General features: G+C 36.4%; 1 protein-coding gene across 1 annotated transcript in view; it reads right to left on the bottom strand.

The window, feature by feature from the left end:
* LOC6030859 overlaps positions 1-18,854 on the bottom strand; it is a 142,544-nt gene that overhangs the window by 48,102 nt on the left and 75,588 nt on the right.

Below are 18,854 nucleotides of genomic sequence, written 5' to 3'. Positions count from 1 at the left end.
TTTTTTTCGTGATTCGATTATCCGATTATCACTTTCATTTTTGATGTCCAATATTCAAAAACATAAAGTTTGATTGATAGATATTGCCAAAACTCGTATGGTTCGGTAAAAATGGCTATTTTCATGTCCAGTAGCAAAAACCATAAATTTTGAATTAACTTTTAATAAATAAACCTGTTTTTCTTACATAATCTTCGAATGATTTACAAATATATGGCATGTCTTTTGATTTTTGTGTGTTTATGCTACGGAATTTAATGCGTCAAATTGTTTTAAATCGAATTTGCTACGTTTTTGTTGTCATTAGTTAATTGATTTGAATTGAGTGAGGAAATAATTAATAAGGCGTTTTTGTTTTCGGAGGAATGTTCTTTAATGTTTTGTATTTTTCAGTGTTTTCTGTTAGTGTTATTGGTTTTTCCTACAATGAAAATAACTATTTTCATAAAAAAAATCATACGCTCCGAACAAACCTTAATGAGATTTGATTTTAAGTGCTGAGCTCATTCCAGGTGTAATGGCTCTCAAGCTTAAACAATCTGGCACGTGCTCGTTAAACACTTTAATAAACCATTTCTGGAGGGTAGCTCTCAACGGAACGGGTTCTTCCTGCTGGTAGTGGCCAATAAATTTGAAGGCGCACACACTTTCGATGGTTGAGTGCACTTGTCCAACGGCTTGCATTCCATCTAATTCGGCTGCCTTACACATGTCACTCTTCTTCAAAAATGTTTTTTTAAACCTTAGTCAGGTCGTAATTCCGTACGAGCCGGTAAGGTACGCGTTGTATTTATCTAGGTTTAGCTTCCGAAATGAATAGGCTAGTAAAAAGGGGATATAATTAAGCCTTATACACTTAATGCTTAGGGGGCAGTCTAGAGCCACGAGTTAAAAGCCGAAACCTCCAGCTTAACAATAAAGGTTGTTTTACGATTACTTGCACACGTGTGTTGTACATTGAATTAGAAGGAGGGAAGAAAAAGAAAAAAAAACTGGGAAACAAGGTAAAGGGAGTTGTCAGAGAGATCTTCTTTTCCCAAATTTAACGATCTATGAAGTCAAATTTGATGATGGCGGCTCGGCGGCCTAGAGAAAAGAACTTAATCCCGTGGGGAGAGCGCGCAAGGCGTTTCGCGCGTTTGCGCCAACAGCAGCACCGGTCAGGTAGATTAACGGAACCTGTGTGTATACGATTCTCAATGGGATACATCATCATCATCAGCTGCTACAACTGCTGCCGTTGATGACGATTGAACCACACACACAGACGCATATGGTGGGTTTTTAATGTGCAAAACAGTTTAAATTGAGAGATTTTCGTGTTTTGCACGCACCTCGGAATTATAACTCCATTCAGCAGAACCAATCCGAAATGGTTGTCTGACCCACAAACCTTCCGGGAGGAGATCTTTTGGGGGGGCTGCCAAGATCTATGGCCTGGAGTTTACTCGCATTATGGAGGCTTCCTGGTATTTGTTTAGAATGAGTGGGGTGCAGAGATCTGAACAAAACACTTCAAGTTTTTGTGACCAAGTCGTTATGAAAGGGAAACTTCTTTTTAGGAATTGACTAAACAGTTGCTTGATTGCCGGATTTCCGCCTGAGTTTTTTTGTTGCTCCAAATCTTTTTGCCAACGTAATTCAAATCAACATTGTAGACCAAACTACCAAACTGCTTCTCAAACAGTGGATTTGATTATAATCATCCAATCCAGGTGTGCAATCGACCCCGATAATGATATGCATGTCGACCCGATTGATTAGTAGTTTTCTACGCAAACATGATCCATTTCATGCATTCTTTCTTCGCTAACTCTAGCCAGTCGTCGTCAGTAGCACGCGAGTAGACACACTTTAACGCGATTCTATCCCTAGGCGCTCCTCCAGCTCTTTTCAACGACGGAGCCTGCAGGCAACTAAAGGAGATTCAATGAAGGAAAACACGCGAGATTGGATGCCACTGTTTGATTGACTGGCAGTTGGCCCGGATGTGGCTATCAAGCTGATACAGGACTGCCCGTAGAAAAGGTTTTAGATTTGTTCTGCCTGTATCACGATAATCTTGTTCAACACGAATATTTGAAGAACTCCTATCAAACTGTGATATTAGGTCAATCAGCCAATGATATATGCTTGTTTGATCGTTTTCTGAAAAATACTGAACTGATACTTTTAAATACAAACAAAAAAATCATATAATTTGCATAACCAAAACAGAAGACCAATGTAAGAGTTTGTGGATTTCTGAGGTCTATGTTTTTTTCTCTCAAAATTTTCACGTAAAACATTTTTATTTTTAATGAGTCGATACACCAGTTGACTTTAAAATCTCTTGATGAGCTTACAAATATAGTATAAAGTGAATCATTGTTGATTTCATATGAATGTTTGAACAGTGGTTTCAAAATTGAATGGAAAATTGATTTTCCAAAAAGGTGCAATTTTAGAGCTTTGGTGTTTTGGGAATATTTTTTTCGGGGCAACTTTTACCTTGGTTGGACATTTGAGTGCAAGATATTGAAAATATTTAAATTTAATTAAAGACATGTGATATTCGTAGCAAATTCAGGAGACTTTTTCTTTCAACTTGAATCATCTGAACTTCCCAAGTTCGCATAAAAGTCCCATATGCAAACACAGCAAGCTTAGAAAAACGCATTTGAAGTTTGTACCATACATAAGGCTACGTGTTAAGAGCGAGTTTTTCACCAATGTGTAACAGGTCGTATCGAGGTGCTCCGATTTGAATGAAACTTTCAGCGTTTGTTTGTCTATACATGAGATGAACTCATGCCAAATATGAGCCCTCTACGACAAAGGGAAGTGGGGTAAAACGAGCTTCGAAGTTTGAGGTCCAAAAAACATAAAAAATCTTAAAATTGCTCGCATTTCCGTAAAGCTTCATCAATTCCAACTCTCGTAGATGTATTTGAAAGGTCTTTTGAAGCACTTCAAAATGGGCCATAGACATCCAGGATCGGCTTGACTTTTTCTCAAAGCTTTTGCAAATTACTGTTAAAAATTGATGTTTTTAAAACCTTTATATCTTTTTTCAACCTTAATATCTTGATTTAAAAAATAATTAAATAAAACATTTTTGAAAATAGAAATAAATCTTATTTACCCTGTGATCAATACGTCAAATGCTGTATCAAGTAGGCGAAAACCTGTTTTATCCATAATCCAACAAATTGTTAAAAAATATTTTTATTCATTCAAAATGGATTTTATTCCAATCCATTTTACAACTCCAATACTTCGAACAAAAATGACAAAATTGAGAACAAAAAGCGCCACTATGGATGCCTACAGGACAGGGCAAAAACTAACGTTGTAAAACATCTCACAATTATGGAACAGGCAATTTGGAGGTAGTGTTTTGCAGCTCTGAATAGAATAGCCTCGAAATGCAGTTTTTTGTTCAAAAAGAACAACTTTTGCTAGTGAAATAGCAAGAGAATTTCCTAATAAAGGTCTCAAAAATGCTATTGACAAATCAACACAAAAGTGAATATGTGGGATGACTGTAGCTATTTTAAAAAGCTTTTGTAAAACTCCCAAAACTTGTTGCTACTTGGGCTCAGCAGTATCAAACTATAGTTTGTTATGTTTTCCAAACAAGTTAAAATCAACATTTTATAGAAGGTAATAATTACTTAAAGGGGCATTTATTTAAAACGTTGCATTTTTTCGAAATAACTGTAGATATTTTTTTTGCTGTTCCGTTTTGAAAACTCTTACTTTTTCTACCATTTTATTAAAACGGCATCACCAAAATAAAAATTAACTTGATCCACCTATGTGGTTGGAGCCTTCCTCACTTTTTACCAACAATGGGTAATATGAGTGGTTTGGACACATACTTCAGCTATATTTTTAGATCCAGAAAAATAAGTACACAGATATAACTTGAGTGGTAATAACTCGATACAGGGTTGCCAGTTCTTCAATGTTTTGGACTCGTTAGAAAGGTCTTTCAATTACCTAACCAACGATATGTCGGATGATGGATCCGGACATCGTTTACATACATTTAAGGGAGATACGGCATCGAAAAAGTATAAATATATCACTTAAGAGGTCATAACTCGAGACAGGGTTGCCAGATCTTCAATGTTGTGGACTCGTTGGAAAGGCCTTTCAATTACCTAACCAACGATGGATCGGATGATGGATCCGGACATCGTTTACATACATTTAAGTGAGATCCGGCATCGAAAAAGTACAAATATATCGATTAAGAGGTCATAACTCGAGACAGGGTTGCCATATCTTCAATGTTGTGGACTCGTTGGAATGTTCTTTCAATTACCTAACCAACGATATGTCGGATGATGGATCCGGACATCGTTTATATACATTTAAGTGAGATCCGGCATCAAAAAAGTACAAATATATCACTTAAGTGGTCATAACTCGAGACAGGGTTGCCAGATCTTCAATGTTGTGGACTCGTTAGAAAGGTCTTTCAATTACCTAATCAACGATTGGTCAGATGATGGATCCGGACATCGTTTACATACATTTAAGTGAGATCCGGCATCGAAAAAGTACAAATATATCACTTAAGAGGTCATAACTCGAGACAGGGTTGCCAGATCTTCAATGTTGTGGACTCATTGGAAAGGTCTTTCAATTACCTAACCAACGATAGGTCGGATGATGGATCCGGACATCGTTTACATACATTTAAGTGAGATCCGGCATCAAAAAAGTACAAATATATCACTTAAGTGGTCATAACTCGAGACAGGGTTGCCAGATCTTCAATGTTGTGGACTCGTTGGAAAGGTCTTTCAATTACCTAACCAACGATAGGTCGGATGATGGATCCGGACATCGTTTACATACATTTAAGTGAGATCCGGATATATGTGAAAACACATTTTTATACATAACTTTTGAACTAGTTATCGAAACTTCAAACAATTCAATAGCGATGTATGAGACCCTAAACCAAGTAGAATGCAACTGGTTTGGTCAAAATCGGTTCAGGCAGTTCTGAGAAAACTCAGTGAGAATTTTGGTCACATACATACATACACACACACATACACACACACACACACACACACACACACATACACACACACAGACATTTGTTCAGTTTTCGATTCTGAGTCGATATGTATACATGAAGGTGGGTCTTCGAGCTTTTAATAAAATGTTCATTTTTAGAGCAGGATTATAGCCTTACCTCAGAGAGGAAGGCAAAATGTCGAAAAGTTTTTCGTTGCCCTTATTCGAGTGCTGAAAAATTTACTATTTCATATTTCGTCTCAGTACAGAAAATTCGATATTTTCTAAATTGTATTTATTTATTGTTGCAAAAAGAAGATTTATTCAGCACGAGTTGTACATTAACCCAACGAGGTTCACGGAAACACCTTTTGAACGGAATTGTAAGTCTGATGTCTATGTATTTAGTCAATTCACCGTTTAAATCAAAACAATGTTGAAATACTGTTTTAAAAACAAGTGCTGAAATTTTCAACTTTTCAGCATCCATTTTAGTGCTGTAATGTAGAACTTTCCAGCATTTGTTGTTGTCTATTCAATTTTTTTGATTTTGGAAGAGAAAAGTAGGCTGTTTCATCGTTCGAGAGTGACAAGAAAAGTTCGTAGTTTCACGACTTACTTTTCCTGTCATTCTTGAACGACGAAATAGCCTACTTTTCTGTACCAAAAATAACAGAATCGAATAGCTACACTTTTCAAAATAAATGCTGAAAAGTTCTACTTTACAGCACTCAAAGTAAAAAAGTAACAACTTTTCAACATTTTTTTGATTTAAACGATTTATTTACAAAAAAAAAAAATGAAAATTTGACATAAAATTTCATTCAGTGTGTGTTTTTTGGAATTGCAAAAAATGTTGTAAGGAACTCGTTGCAAAACATTATTTTTTAAGCACTCTTCGTATTTTTCCAACTCGATGAACCTCGTTGGATAAATGTACGACTCGTGCTGAAAAATTCTCTTTTTGCAACTTGTTGCATAAACTACTATTTGTTTCCAAAAATCATAATCATACGGTTACAGATTTTGCATCGCATTTTAAAATAAAATTCCACAGAGTTAAAAAAAGTTAGATATTGAAAAGACAAGAGAAATTTTCGATATGTTTTCAAGGTTTTTGTGATCAATTGTGATTTCTGAGGTTTTCTCCAAATGCATGCTATCAAGTCAACTTTTGAGTCATTGATGGCACTCTATTATGATATTATTCTCGTAAACAACCTGTTTCCTGATTGCGATATCAAATCAAATGTGAATTGTTTCTTTCCACAGAGCTAGTTGGCTTTCAATACAAAATTAATCCACTTGGAGTTGAACAAAAGTTCAAATCAAGCTTCCTATACAGACATCGAAGAGATGGAATTTGTCGCCACGGTGATAATTAAAAAAGGTTTTACTTCAATAAAGAGAGCATTTTTATGCAAAGCTGCTGCTGCCAACGACAACGTGCTGCCGCCGCCGCCACTTTTGTGCTGGCCTGGTGGCAGAACAAGTCATTTCGGAAGGGCATAAAAGTGACTCTTTGGAAAACACGTTCTCGGTAGCCGCGGCGACACTGCCCTGCTGGTCATTAAACTGGTAATGTGTTCTTTAGCTGTACATGTCATTATATGGAATAAAATGCTGTAAATGTGAAAATTATGATGAATGCAACATGCATTCTTAGCTGTCGTTGCCAAATCCATTGGAATCCGTTAGCATAATTTTGGCAGTTTTGAAAACTTGTGGAAACTAAAGACGGCTTTATTAAAAAAGTTTTCGTTTTCGTTTCGTGTTCTGAGAGAACAATTTGTTAGTTCTAAAAAGACATCAATTGATAAATAGCGAACCCTTTCAAGTCATCAGATTCAATATTTGAAATCGTTTTCTATGAGGAGAGGATTATCTTCTGATAAAAAGTGTGTTATTTATGTGCAAAGAGTATCTTGCAGTTCTTTATAAATTTATTACACTTGCGATAAATTGTTGTCCATTATCTCACCGATGCGGATGACCAACATACCATTTTATGAAGAAGGTGAGCAGCACTAATGTTGGCTAGTTAATGTTTCGCACCAATGCAACCCGCGCGCTGATGGCCGTGGATTATCTACACTTCGCCTTAAGTATGAATTATTTGCACGCGGTTGAGCCAAGTTAATCGAAAGCGCAGGGCTGCGTTCACACATTTCAAACGGGACTGGGAGCCGAGGGGATTGGGAATGGCTGAGGCGCCGATAAATTCTCACTTGTCATTTGGTCAGATAATTTATTAATTGAGATAATATAGCAAAGCATTATCCTACCCTTTTTGGTTCTCCTTGGGACCACTGGCCAGATTGACCTCCGGTGCAAAAGGCTTATTGTCTAAAATTGTTCACACGAAGTTTTTACTCAGTTCCCAAAAAGAAGTATTATAAATATTATAAAATCTCTTCAATTTTGAAATTATCACAGTATTCATCCTAAAATTATTTTAAAACTATTATTTATAGTAGAGACATGTTTACAAAATCCTTCTGTTTTGTCTACTTTTTACTGAAACTGAGTGTAAGGTTAGAAGAGATAAGAGTAGAACCAAACTTGACTGAGTGGGCACTTGACCGGAAGGTTCCTCTCCGTAGACATTCAAATAGAGTTATGAATAATGAGCCCTCTCCAGAGCTCTCCCCTAATCGGTTATCATTGGCGGATTAAGTGTGTAAGCATGTAACGCGCTCGCAGAATGGCTCAAAGCCAAACGGATTGCTGCTTCTTGGGGCTGGAAATATGATTCAGTAACTATTCTTCGCCGCCGGGTTTGTCTCGTAAATTTCCGCGCGATTGTGCAGCACGCTGCGTCGTTTTGCTTTCTTCTACAGTTACTTATGACTTGGAGGGGTTCGCTTCTTGGAAAGATAAATCCCATATTTCTAATGGACGCGCTTGCTGAGCAGGTGTGTTGGCTTGGCTTAAAATTACCCGTCCAGCTGTGCTAAGCAAGTCCCCACAGACTGGACAAACTGAAGGGAAAAATGGCTCTATTAGTTGGCATTCAAATTGACTGACACTATTTAAAAACCGCTTCAAGTTGTTTGGGGTCGTAAATTGGTGGCATTTTCTGAGCAGAGATGGTTAAGAGCAGGTTGAGTATTTACCTGCAATCGCCAATGAACATCTGAAGTTGCTCTTTGTGGGAAAATGAGTTGCCGATGGCTTTCATATTGATTCCAGAAATCTCGCTTACTTTTTTAAAAGGTCCTATGTACATTGGTTGTTCAATGGCGCATTGGTTGTTTTGAAAAAGTAATCTAGAAATAATCTCATTCCATGTTTTTTTTTTATTTTGTTGATTGATGAATCAAACAAATTCGATCCGTAGGGGAAGGTGGGGCAAGACGACCATATGAGAAACAATCGCTCGTACGGCCGTAATTTTTACACTTTTGATTATTTCCAGTATGAGGAATTGATGCTAGCAATGCAATTAGCTGATTCTACTACCAAATAACCGCCAAAGCGACGTAAACACCACAGGGCATAAAATTCAATGAAAAAAAAAAACGAAGTTGACTTTATAGCTGTCGGCCACCATTGCTAGTACCAACCACTAGTGTCTTCCTTTTATCTACAAGGACTTCGCCGCCCTGGGCTCCTAAGTGTATGAAAGTATGGCACGGAGCGACGGCGCCGAATACCCATTTTTACACAAAGAATTTTAGAGCGCCCGCCGCGGGATTCGAACCGGCGACCTCTGGATTGTGAGTCCTGTGCGCGGTCCGTTTGATCCACACGGGTGGGACTTTTGATTCAATGAATTTTTTGTCAAAACCTTAGTATTTTGCCTTCCTCACTGAGGTAAGGCTATAATCCTGCTCTAAAAATGAACTTCGTATAAAAACGTCGTAGACCCACCTTCATGTATACATATCGACTCAGAATCGAAAACTGAACAAATGTCTGTGTGTATGTGTGTGTGTATGTGTGTGTGTATGTGTGTGTGTATGTATGTATGTGACCAACAAACTAGCTCATGTTTCTCGGCACTGGCTGAACCGATTTGACCCGAACTTGTTGCATTCGACTTGGTTTAGGGTCCCATAGATCGAGTTTTATACAGATTGAAGTTTCGATAAGTAGTTCAAAAGTTATGTATAAAAATGTGTTTTCACATATATTTGGATCTTACTTAACTGTATGTAAACTATGTCCGGGTCTATCATCCGACCCATCGTTGGTTAGGTTATCAAAAGACCTTTCCAACGAGTCCAAAACATTGAAGATCTGGCAACCCTGTCTCGAGATATGGCCACTTAAGTGATATTGATGTACTTTTTTGAAGCCGGATCTCACTTAAATGTATGTAAACTATGTCCGGGTCCATCATCCGACCCATCGTTGGTTAGATTATCAAAAGACCTTTCCAACGAGTCTAAAACATTGAAGATCTAGCAACCCTGTCTCGAGATATGGCCCCTTAAGTGATATTGATGTACTTTTTTGAAGCCGGATCTCACTTAATTGTTTGTAAACTATGTCCGGCTCCACTATCCGACCCAAAGTTGGTTAAGTTATCAAAATACCTTTCCAACGAGTCTAAAACATTGAAGATCTGGCAACCCTGTCTCGAGATATGGCCTCTTAAGTGATATTGATGTACTTTTTTGAAGCCGGATCTCACTTAAATGTATGTAAACTATGTCCGGGTCCATCATCCGACCCATCGTTGGTTAGATTATCAAAAGACCTTTCCAACGAGTCTAAAACATTGAAGATCTGGCAATCCTGTCTCGAGATATGGCCCCTTAAGTGATATTGATGTACTTTTTTGAAGCCGGATCTCACTTAAATGTATGTAAACTATGTTCGGCTCCACTATCCGACTCATTGTTGGTTAGGTTATCAAAAGACCTTTCCAACGAGTGCAAAACATTGAAGATCTGGCAACCCTGTCTCGAGATATGGCCACTTAAGTGATATTGATGTACTTTTTTGAAGCCGGATCTAAAAAATAGATGAAACTTGTGTACAGCCATTGTTGTGAGGAAGGCTCCAACCACATAGGTGGATTAAGTTAGTTTTTTTATAAGTTTTGGAAAGTCCAAAATAAGGCTTAGGGTTCGTTTTAAGGCTCATTTCATCAAAACACTATTTTTTCTAGATCAGTAGTGTCTCTATCAACGACTTGCACCTATTATAAAGTATGATTTAACTTTTCGTTATTTTTGTTGAGAGCTTTTAAAAAATCTTGTTCAGGTGGGGCAAGTTTACCATATGGATGTTTAGTATGGAAACAATTACGAATTTTTATTGGGAAATAAATATATAAACGTACTCAAAATCTAGAGGTGGGCAAAAAAGAGCGAACGAACCATGGCTCACAAAAAAAGAGCCGCGGTTCTTTTTGAAACTCTGGTCTTTTTAAAAATCCGTTCCAAGATGGAATCATTTTTAAACTTTTGTCTATTTTAAAATTTGTTTATTCATTGGAAACGTGATTTTAAAATTCAACGCTTATAAATTTTGACAAATTTGTCAGAGCTATGTACCGAAGTACACATTTGTAAGTAAATCTTTCCCAATTCCTGCGGGGAACACCCTTGAAGAGTATCGGGGCCGGCATTTACAAAGTGGATTCAGTGGCAGTTTCATTCTCAACTTAATGTTAACATGTTAAGGTTAATGTTAACATTCCATAGGTCGCCTCCCTAAGGTGTCGTGATAAGGTCCAGTTTGTGACGATACACTACCGCCCCTTTACTAAGCAACCGATTCCAGAAGGGAAAAAATCACCAGTTGTGTTGGTCCGAGCCGGGATTTGAACCCCGATCTACCGCTTACGAGTACAAATTTGAGTAATTCAAAATGCTTCAATGGGAAAATTTTGCCTAAAAAATAACAAATAACCATATCCTAACTCCTCTTGTCCGATTTGACTTTGGCATTTATATACTTTTTAATTAAATAAGAATGTAGAAAAGAGTTTAAATTACATTTTTTCATGATAAAAATTTATTCATTTTAGCAGAAATAAGCGCAATTTTGTAAAATTAAGAGCATGTTCTCCAAAACTTTAGATTTAACTTAGGGTGCTTTTCCCATCCAATTATTCGAACGATTAGATATATGATTTTGAAGCGAATCTTCTTGTTTTTAGATTTTTTTAAAAGATAATGTCTAATAAAGTCTAATAAAAAACATCAAAAATCACAATTTTTTGAAAAAGAGCGAAATAACCGTTCAAAAGAGCGGCTAATTTTTAAGAGCGAGCGAAAATGAGCGGCTCCTAAAAAAGAGCGGTTTTGTCCACCTCTATCAAAAACTGATAAAAAATTGTTAAAAAAATCTACACCGTAACCTGGGGTGAATCGGGACTACAGTCTGAATAGGGACAGCCGTTTTTAGAGCACTTAAAGCTTTTAAATTTGGAAATGGATGTACACATTTTGTTGGCCTGAGTCTGTTCTAACCGAAACCAACCAGAAAAATCAAAATACTGTGCTCCAACATGGTTAAAACTGCTGACCCAATTCGCCCCATGTGTCCCGATTGACCCCAGTTTACGGTACATAAAAAAGTGATATTAACAATCAAATTTATAGTAAAATATTATTATTTAATCTAAAAATTAAAGAAACGTTTCAAATACATTCTAATCCGATGTATCTATGTGATAACAGTTCAATTGTTAGCAAATTAACATGTTGTTTCATGTATTGATCCTCTTGCCCCAACGGATTGTTCGTCTTGCCCCACTAATTGAGTAGAACGTACGGAAAATCAAAATTTTTAAAATATTTTTTTTTTCATTAAAAACAGGATTTTTAAAAAAACATGTTCTATCAAAGTCTTAGTCAAGACCTGGAATAAGATGATTATAAAAAATCCGACAGATTTTTTAACGTTTTTAACGGGTTATAACGAGCATTTCCTTAGCATGTTACACATTCCCCTATCTTTTTTTGCCATTATCGTGACCTACGCCGTGTTATGGTGGTCCAAAAAGTGACTATTTTTGTCGATTTGCGCAAATAAATATCTTTTTTTTAAGTTCTCAATTCCGAGCCGTTTCAACCGATTTGAACTCGCCACGTTTCTTTCAACAAATTTATTGGAAATTAGACGAGCCTTCCGGTAAAAATATTTGCGAAACAGAAAATGAAGTTTCACATAAAGAAATTGGCGAAAAATTGCCAAAACCTTTGTTTTTTCAACATTTTTACTTTTAAACCGCTGTATCTTCACAAGGATTGGACTTGGGACTATGGTCAATATGGAGACATTTATGTAAAATTGTCTGGAGAATTGATTCTGGCGATTGGTTTTAGAAAATTTGGACGTTCAGACCACCATGTTTTAGTAAATGATTTTTGTGTGTTTTCAGGAGTGTTGCTCTATTATGCATTTTCAATTAGTTGTTTTTTTTGTAACATCTAAGGCAATTTTTGAGTCAAATTTGGATGATGGGGCAGCGCGCACGCGTTACAGGATTATTCGTGTTTCGAGCGTCATTTTTTCATTTGTTCAGTGATTGGTGTTTTTTGTGCTTTAATTAAGATAACTTTTTTTAGTTTTTTTTTTATAATTTTCACGATGAAAAACTCATTTCTATAGAATCGTTTATCGAAAGACACGCTGAAATTTTGGATAGACCACTAGCGCACTTTTTATTTAATTTTTTGATTCGAATCTGAGTAGCGTCATTCTTTTATAATCGTTGATTGGAAGGCACGCTGCTGGTTTAGTTCACTTAAGTTATTGTTTTAATTTCATTCCAATCGGTTACCCTGTTTTCTTTTCGTTTATATTTGTTGATCATAATAATGTATTCCAACTGGCAGTTTTAGTATTAACTCATCAAACTATCAATTTTATGAAGAGTAAAGTGTCTTTTATTTACTATTTTTGAAATTTGCTCGCGTTATCTGAATTTAAAAAAAAAACAGTAAAAATATACTGGTAACTCCAACAGATAGCACTACTGCTTGGTTGGCACACGTTCGATTAAAAAACTTTTTAAATAATCATTTATTTATCTTTCCGCAGTCGGTTGCCTAAGATTTGAAATGTTCAATCGATAAACATGGTCACATCACTGCCACTCGTGAATCCTGATCTCATACCCATCTATTAGCCCCCTCAAAACTCATGTGATACTTTGTCGCAGTCGATTGGGCGGTCTCTATCACTCAAGTATCGGACTAACATTCCCATCCACTTCCCCGTGACCCTACCACTGGTTGTGAACGGCTTTAGCCCTTCTCAAATGTGATTCTGGAGTGCAACTGGATCCATATTGAGGCGGCTGAAAAAAATGTATATTAGTGTTTTTAGCTTAAAACATTGGCTACCATGTTTACAAACTAGATGTTTGTTTTATGCACACTGAAAAACGATATTTTTTATAAAAATTTCATGAAAAAACATGAGATTTTCATGGATAAAACAAGTTTGATTTTACATCCATAAATGATTTTTGGAGTATCGGGTGAATTTTTCGTTGCTTTCAAAAGCCGTTTTTCCTCTAAAACATATCCATAAAGTTTGTCATAATCGAGTTTTTGTAATAAAAAAATTATTTAAAAATTGCTATTTTTCCGAAGACACCAAATCGATCAAAAAATCTCTTCTTCAGATTTAGATGTTCAATATTTGCAGTGAGGGTGACATTAGGTCAAGGTGTTTTCTACGAATTTTGCAATTTCTTAAGTTGTTTTCAATGAATCTTAATTCTATATAAAGTTTTATGTAGCGGACATCTTAAGGTAACTTCACTAAAAAATATCGTTCCCAGAACAAATCCTGTCATTTTGGCAGCTGTCAATATTTGAGGTACGTTTTTGCCAAAAAATGCTCGAAAAGTATCGAAATGTTCAAAAATCTTGACTCTCAACATCGTAGCATTTCGATATGATTGTGAGGTGTATCGTTACGGTAGCACTTTTCTATGGACAGCCCCAAACATAAGGAATCGATGGACAAAGTTTGATCCAAATGAAAAAAATAAAACAGATTTTTTTGGGAAATTGAAGACTGGGAAGGATAACCCTTTGTCATCGTTGAATTAATAATTTTCTAAGACCATTCCATTTAACGAACCAATTGAGATAAATTCTCTTGTGAAACATTCCATTACGAAAACTACCTCACACCGTAATTTTTCAACAAATGATGATTGGAAAAAGTAGTTACAAGAAATCATACTGCGCACACCTGTTGCTTTTTGCTGGTTCTGCTTTTTTTTGCTGCTGCAGTTGCTGAACCAGAACCAAACAAAAACTCGTCCAACTAAAAAGCACAAGTGCACAGCAGCCTCAAGCTGATGTGCGCTGCGCACTCAGAAGCTTTAATGATGATGATGCGCATCAATCGGCCCTCATTTCATTCTGCGGTGGCATTCTGCAAACAGTCACCACCCAGCCACGATTAGCCAGCGGGCTAGAACCTGAAAAACTAGCCATTCAACTTTAACCATTATTTGCTCTCATATTTATTTGAACACATTTAAACGGCGTGGTCGCACAACGTCGACGCAACCTGGAAAGATCAATTACACACCCTATGCTATTGCTTCTGACAGCCTGTTGGTTGATGATGATCCAAAGATTACGTGATTTAAAATTTTCATACTTTTGTTCCTTTTTCGATGTAAACGCGTGTTGGTAAAAACCTTGTTTTTTAATCAACGCCACGTAATTCATGGACGCGCCCCTTGAATGGTTGGTGAACTGGGTCTATCCACACCCCCAACTGACCAACACGTTCTGCTTTGATACCAACTTGCAACTGCTCTGTGCGGTGATGACCATCATGAGATGAGATGTGGTGAAGATACCACCTACGAACACGAGTGCCATAATGTGGTGCGCGTTCATTCATAACTCTTCATGGACCACGGCGCGCCCATCAGCCATTATCATCATCATCAGAGCGGTTTGTGGCAGGTTGAGAGCTGTGGTTTGGGTAGAACTAGATCAGATGACCGGTGGTCTGGAAAGCACTTTCAGAAGAGCGAATTGCAATGTTCCAGGTAATGCGATTTTATAGTTGGTCTGGGTTTTTCCGCCTCATCCATTAAGGAAAATTTGAAATCAATTTGAGGTTGGACACCGCTAATTGGAAAACTGGAAAACGTTCACAGTGTTAGCAAGTTTTCCAGCTGTTAAGTGATTACAAAGTGTGAATGTTGTTCTGTAACGAAATCGACGTTAACAGCTTCTGTAGTGACTCTATTAAACGTGTCCGGGAGAGGGCATCGAATGCCTATTTTCACACATAGGGTAGGGTAGTCATCAATGAGACACTTTTGGTTTTCAACTTTCAAAGATTTTTCTCATTTTTTCATCAGCATGTTTTAATGAGCTTTTGTTGCATTTTCTTTCTTTTAATGTGTTCTAACATTGACCAAAATATGAGATCGATCCGACATCTACAGCCAGAGTTATTCAACTGTCTCATTGTAGACGCACTTGGCAGGAACAATGAGACGGCTGGGGAACAATGAGACACACTACGAAAATCAAGATTTTTCTAGTAAAACATCATGTTTTTGTATTGTTCCATTGCAGATAACTTGCCTTGAACATTTTAGAGCAATTTTGCCAACATGAAACTTTGATTAACAAAAGTTATACTAAAAAGTATTTAAATTTTGTAAAATTCGTATATTTATACCAAATAACTTTGTATTTTTGATTAAATGAAGTTAAAACTCTATAAATATGCCAAAAATCACTTTTAATTCATGTTTTGAAAGATTTCCATAGATATTGAAAAGTTTAATGAAGAAAAATCAAAGTGTCTCATTGTTACCCATGAGCTGAAATGATTGGGGAACAATGAGACAGTCCTGGAAACTGGGTATATTCTAAATTTTGGCCAAACCAAATGAAAGGACATTGTAGCCCAACTCAATCCCTATGGAACGTCGAAAGAAATTTGAAGAAATATTAGTTTTGGTGTTAATGGCAGCCTACGAGCGAAAAAGTAATTTTTGTCTATAATTTACTTTTACACCCCAGAATCAAACATTTATGAATGACTTTTCAAGGGGAGCGTCCATAACCAAAGCCACTATAATGGCAGACGTGTATCCAGTAGACACACCTTTCCCCCAAATATGAGCCTGATTGGTTGAAACTACGACTTGTGAGAGCCATTTTATCATTGTTCCCCGTGTCTCATTGATGACTACTCTACCCTACACACTTTTTTGCGTCCTTCTCAGTATTAAAATCAGCGAACTCAGGATTTTCATTTAAATGCACGACTCAATGGTTAAGTAGCTCAATTTTTATTGTCAAAGGCGTCCATAAAGTGTGTCACGCTAAAATTTGCCAACAACATGGACTCAATCAAAACATAAAAAAAAACTTTTTGTTATATAGAGCGTTTGAGTCACTTTCGCAAAACTTTCTAGAACATAACATATTTTTTTACCCACACGCAAAAAAGATGCAGGCTAGGGATCAAGTGTCCCTGGGGATTAAGTTTTTTCAATCTCCCCTATCCACTGAAAAATGTCCAGAGGATGTTACTAGACTACTTTTTTCAAAACAAGCAATGCGCCATGGGTTTCCTTTGTACATAGGACCCCTCCTTCAATTATAGCTCGAAATAACCAGGGGGCAAAAATATTTTTTTCAAAAATCTTTTAAATTACAGCGAACTTAGGTGTGGAATCAACTGAAAACAATTTAAAATGCATAATCCAGCGTTAAAGAATGATTAGGCATGATTGAAAGAGTTGAAAAATAATTAAGTTTGTAACGTCATGATTCGAATTCCCGGACGCTTCGAAACCCGGACACTTCAACTTGTTTTATCAATTATTTGGATATAAGTTCGCATTATTAATGTCAAAACTGTGTTATTTGATTAATTCTAACACCAACTTTCATTTCAAGTTTGTTTGAACGCTGTAGTTAATGCCAAAACAATTAAATAAAATAAAATTATAAGTTTACCAAAAATGTGAAACATTTCAACGGAAATATTTCATAGTCATCCGAAACACAGGGAAAGCAAAGCAGAAATTTATGTTTTTGATTTCCTTAAATTCTAGCAAATTTTTATATAAACTATCGATTGTTTTGATGTTAACAGCTTATTTGAGGCTGGCTTAAAGAATGCCATTCACTAACATTTCAGTCCAAATTTGTGCGATTCATAAGCAAAATCGAGTGTCCGGAATTCGAAGCAAAAGTGTCCGAATTTAGAATCAGCTTTTAACACTGTCCGGGATTCGAAGCACAACAAGTCATTTTAATTTTCAAATTCTGATGAAAAATTGTTAGAAAAGACATATTTTGCATGCATTCTCTTAAAACTGACTGTTGATATTTCTACATTTCCAACTTATTACATGATTTTTTGCCAGCTATAACAAAAATAATATGGTACTAAGTGTCCGGATTTCGAATCATGACGTTATTAAATAAGTTTTGTGGAATTTTTAAGCACAGTACCGCAAAAAGTTTTTGTTTTCGCAAACAAAATTGTTTCTGTCAATACCTTAAATTTTTGAAAACAAGTGATGCATTTAACAACATCTTTTTCGTCAAATATTACTGCCCATGATCGCATAAATGTCCCATATGCATTTTCGTCACCTTTGAGTTTTTGATGCAGTTTGGTTCAAAATCGTGTGCTCTTTCAAAAGAGCCTATAACATCCAGTACTTTGTTCTAGAAATCAGGAGGAAATCCAGTTTTTTCGTGAAAACTTAACACGTAGCCTTATGTGTGGGACAAACTTGTTTAGCGTTTTTCTCAGCTTGCTTTTTTTGCATATGGGACATTTATGCGAACATGGGCAGTATACTAATAACTATGTATAATAACTAATTTTTGAATAATTAATTTAAAAGGGCAATTTTAGGATTAATGCACTTTAGGAAAAAAATATTTTTGAAGATTCTTTGTTTTTCTACTAATTTTCGGTAAAAGCTTAACTGTAATAATTTTGTGATACTTTTTGCTTCACAATTTCAACGGTTGGACATTTTTTATTAAAAGCGAGTTTTTTAGACCACCCTATTTTGAATAACATATTTCTTTCTGCATGAAAAACATAATAAAACACATTGAAAAATATTTGCAGCGACTTTGATTGCTATCAAAAGCATTTATTTTCTATTTCGATTAATTTCCGGGAACCGTGGTGTAGGGGTAAGCGTGGTTGCCTCTCACCCAGTCGGCTTGAGTTCAATCCCAGACGGTCCTGGTGGCATTTTTCGAGACGACCAACGCCTTCCGTCGGACGAGGAAGTAAATGTTGGCCCCGGTCTAACCTAGAGGGTTAGGTCGTTAGCTCAATCCAGGTGTAGGAGTCGTCTCCCTGAGCCCTGCCTCAGTGGAGTCGCTGGTAGGCAGTTGGACTCACAATCCAAAGGTCGTCAGTTCGAATCCCGGGGGGATGGGAAGCTAAAGTGTAAAAAGAGGTTTGTAATTGCCTCAACAATCAAGCCTTCGGACACTTGGTTTTGAGTAGGAATCACGCAATCGAGAACGCCAAGGCAATGCTGTAGAGCCAATAATTTGATTTGATTTTGCTTAATTTTTGTTTTCAAAGCGTCATTTAAAAAATTATGAACAATCATTTTCAAATCGGACTGTTTCATTTTGACACTAAATTGAATCAGAATGAAAAACATTGTACATTTTAAGATAAAATTGAAAACAGTATAACCTTAGTAATTTCTAATAAATTCCATAGATTAAAAAAAACACTTTGTGATGTTTTATGAAGAGCCTTAACCATTGAACAATTTTCAACGTTGAACTTTGGTATTCCTCAAAAAAAAAAAAAGAATTTTCGACCTTAATAAGTTTACAAAGTTTATAAGTATTCTGATTTAGGGTAGTTCATTGCAATTG

The sequence above is a fragment of the Culex quinquefasciatus genome, chromosome 3 (assembly GCF_015732765.1).
Source record: "Culex quinquefasciatus strain JHB chromosome 3, VPISU_Cqui_1.0_pri_paternal, whole genome shotgun sequence".
NCBI lineage: Eukaryota > Metazoa > Arthropoda > Insecta > Diptera > Culicidae > Culex > Culex quinquefasciatus.
Note: the sequence above shows the minus strand (reverse complement) of the source record. Positions and strands in the feature narration are given on the sequence as shown.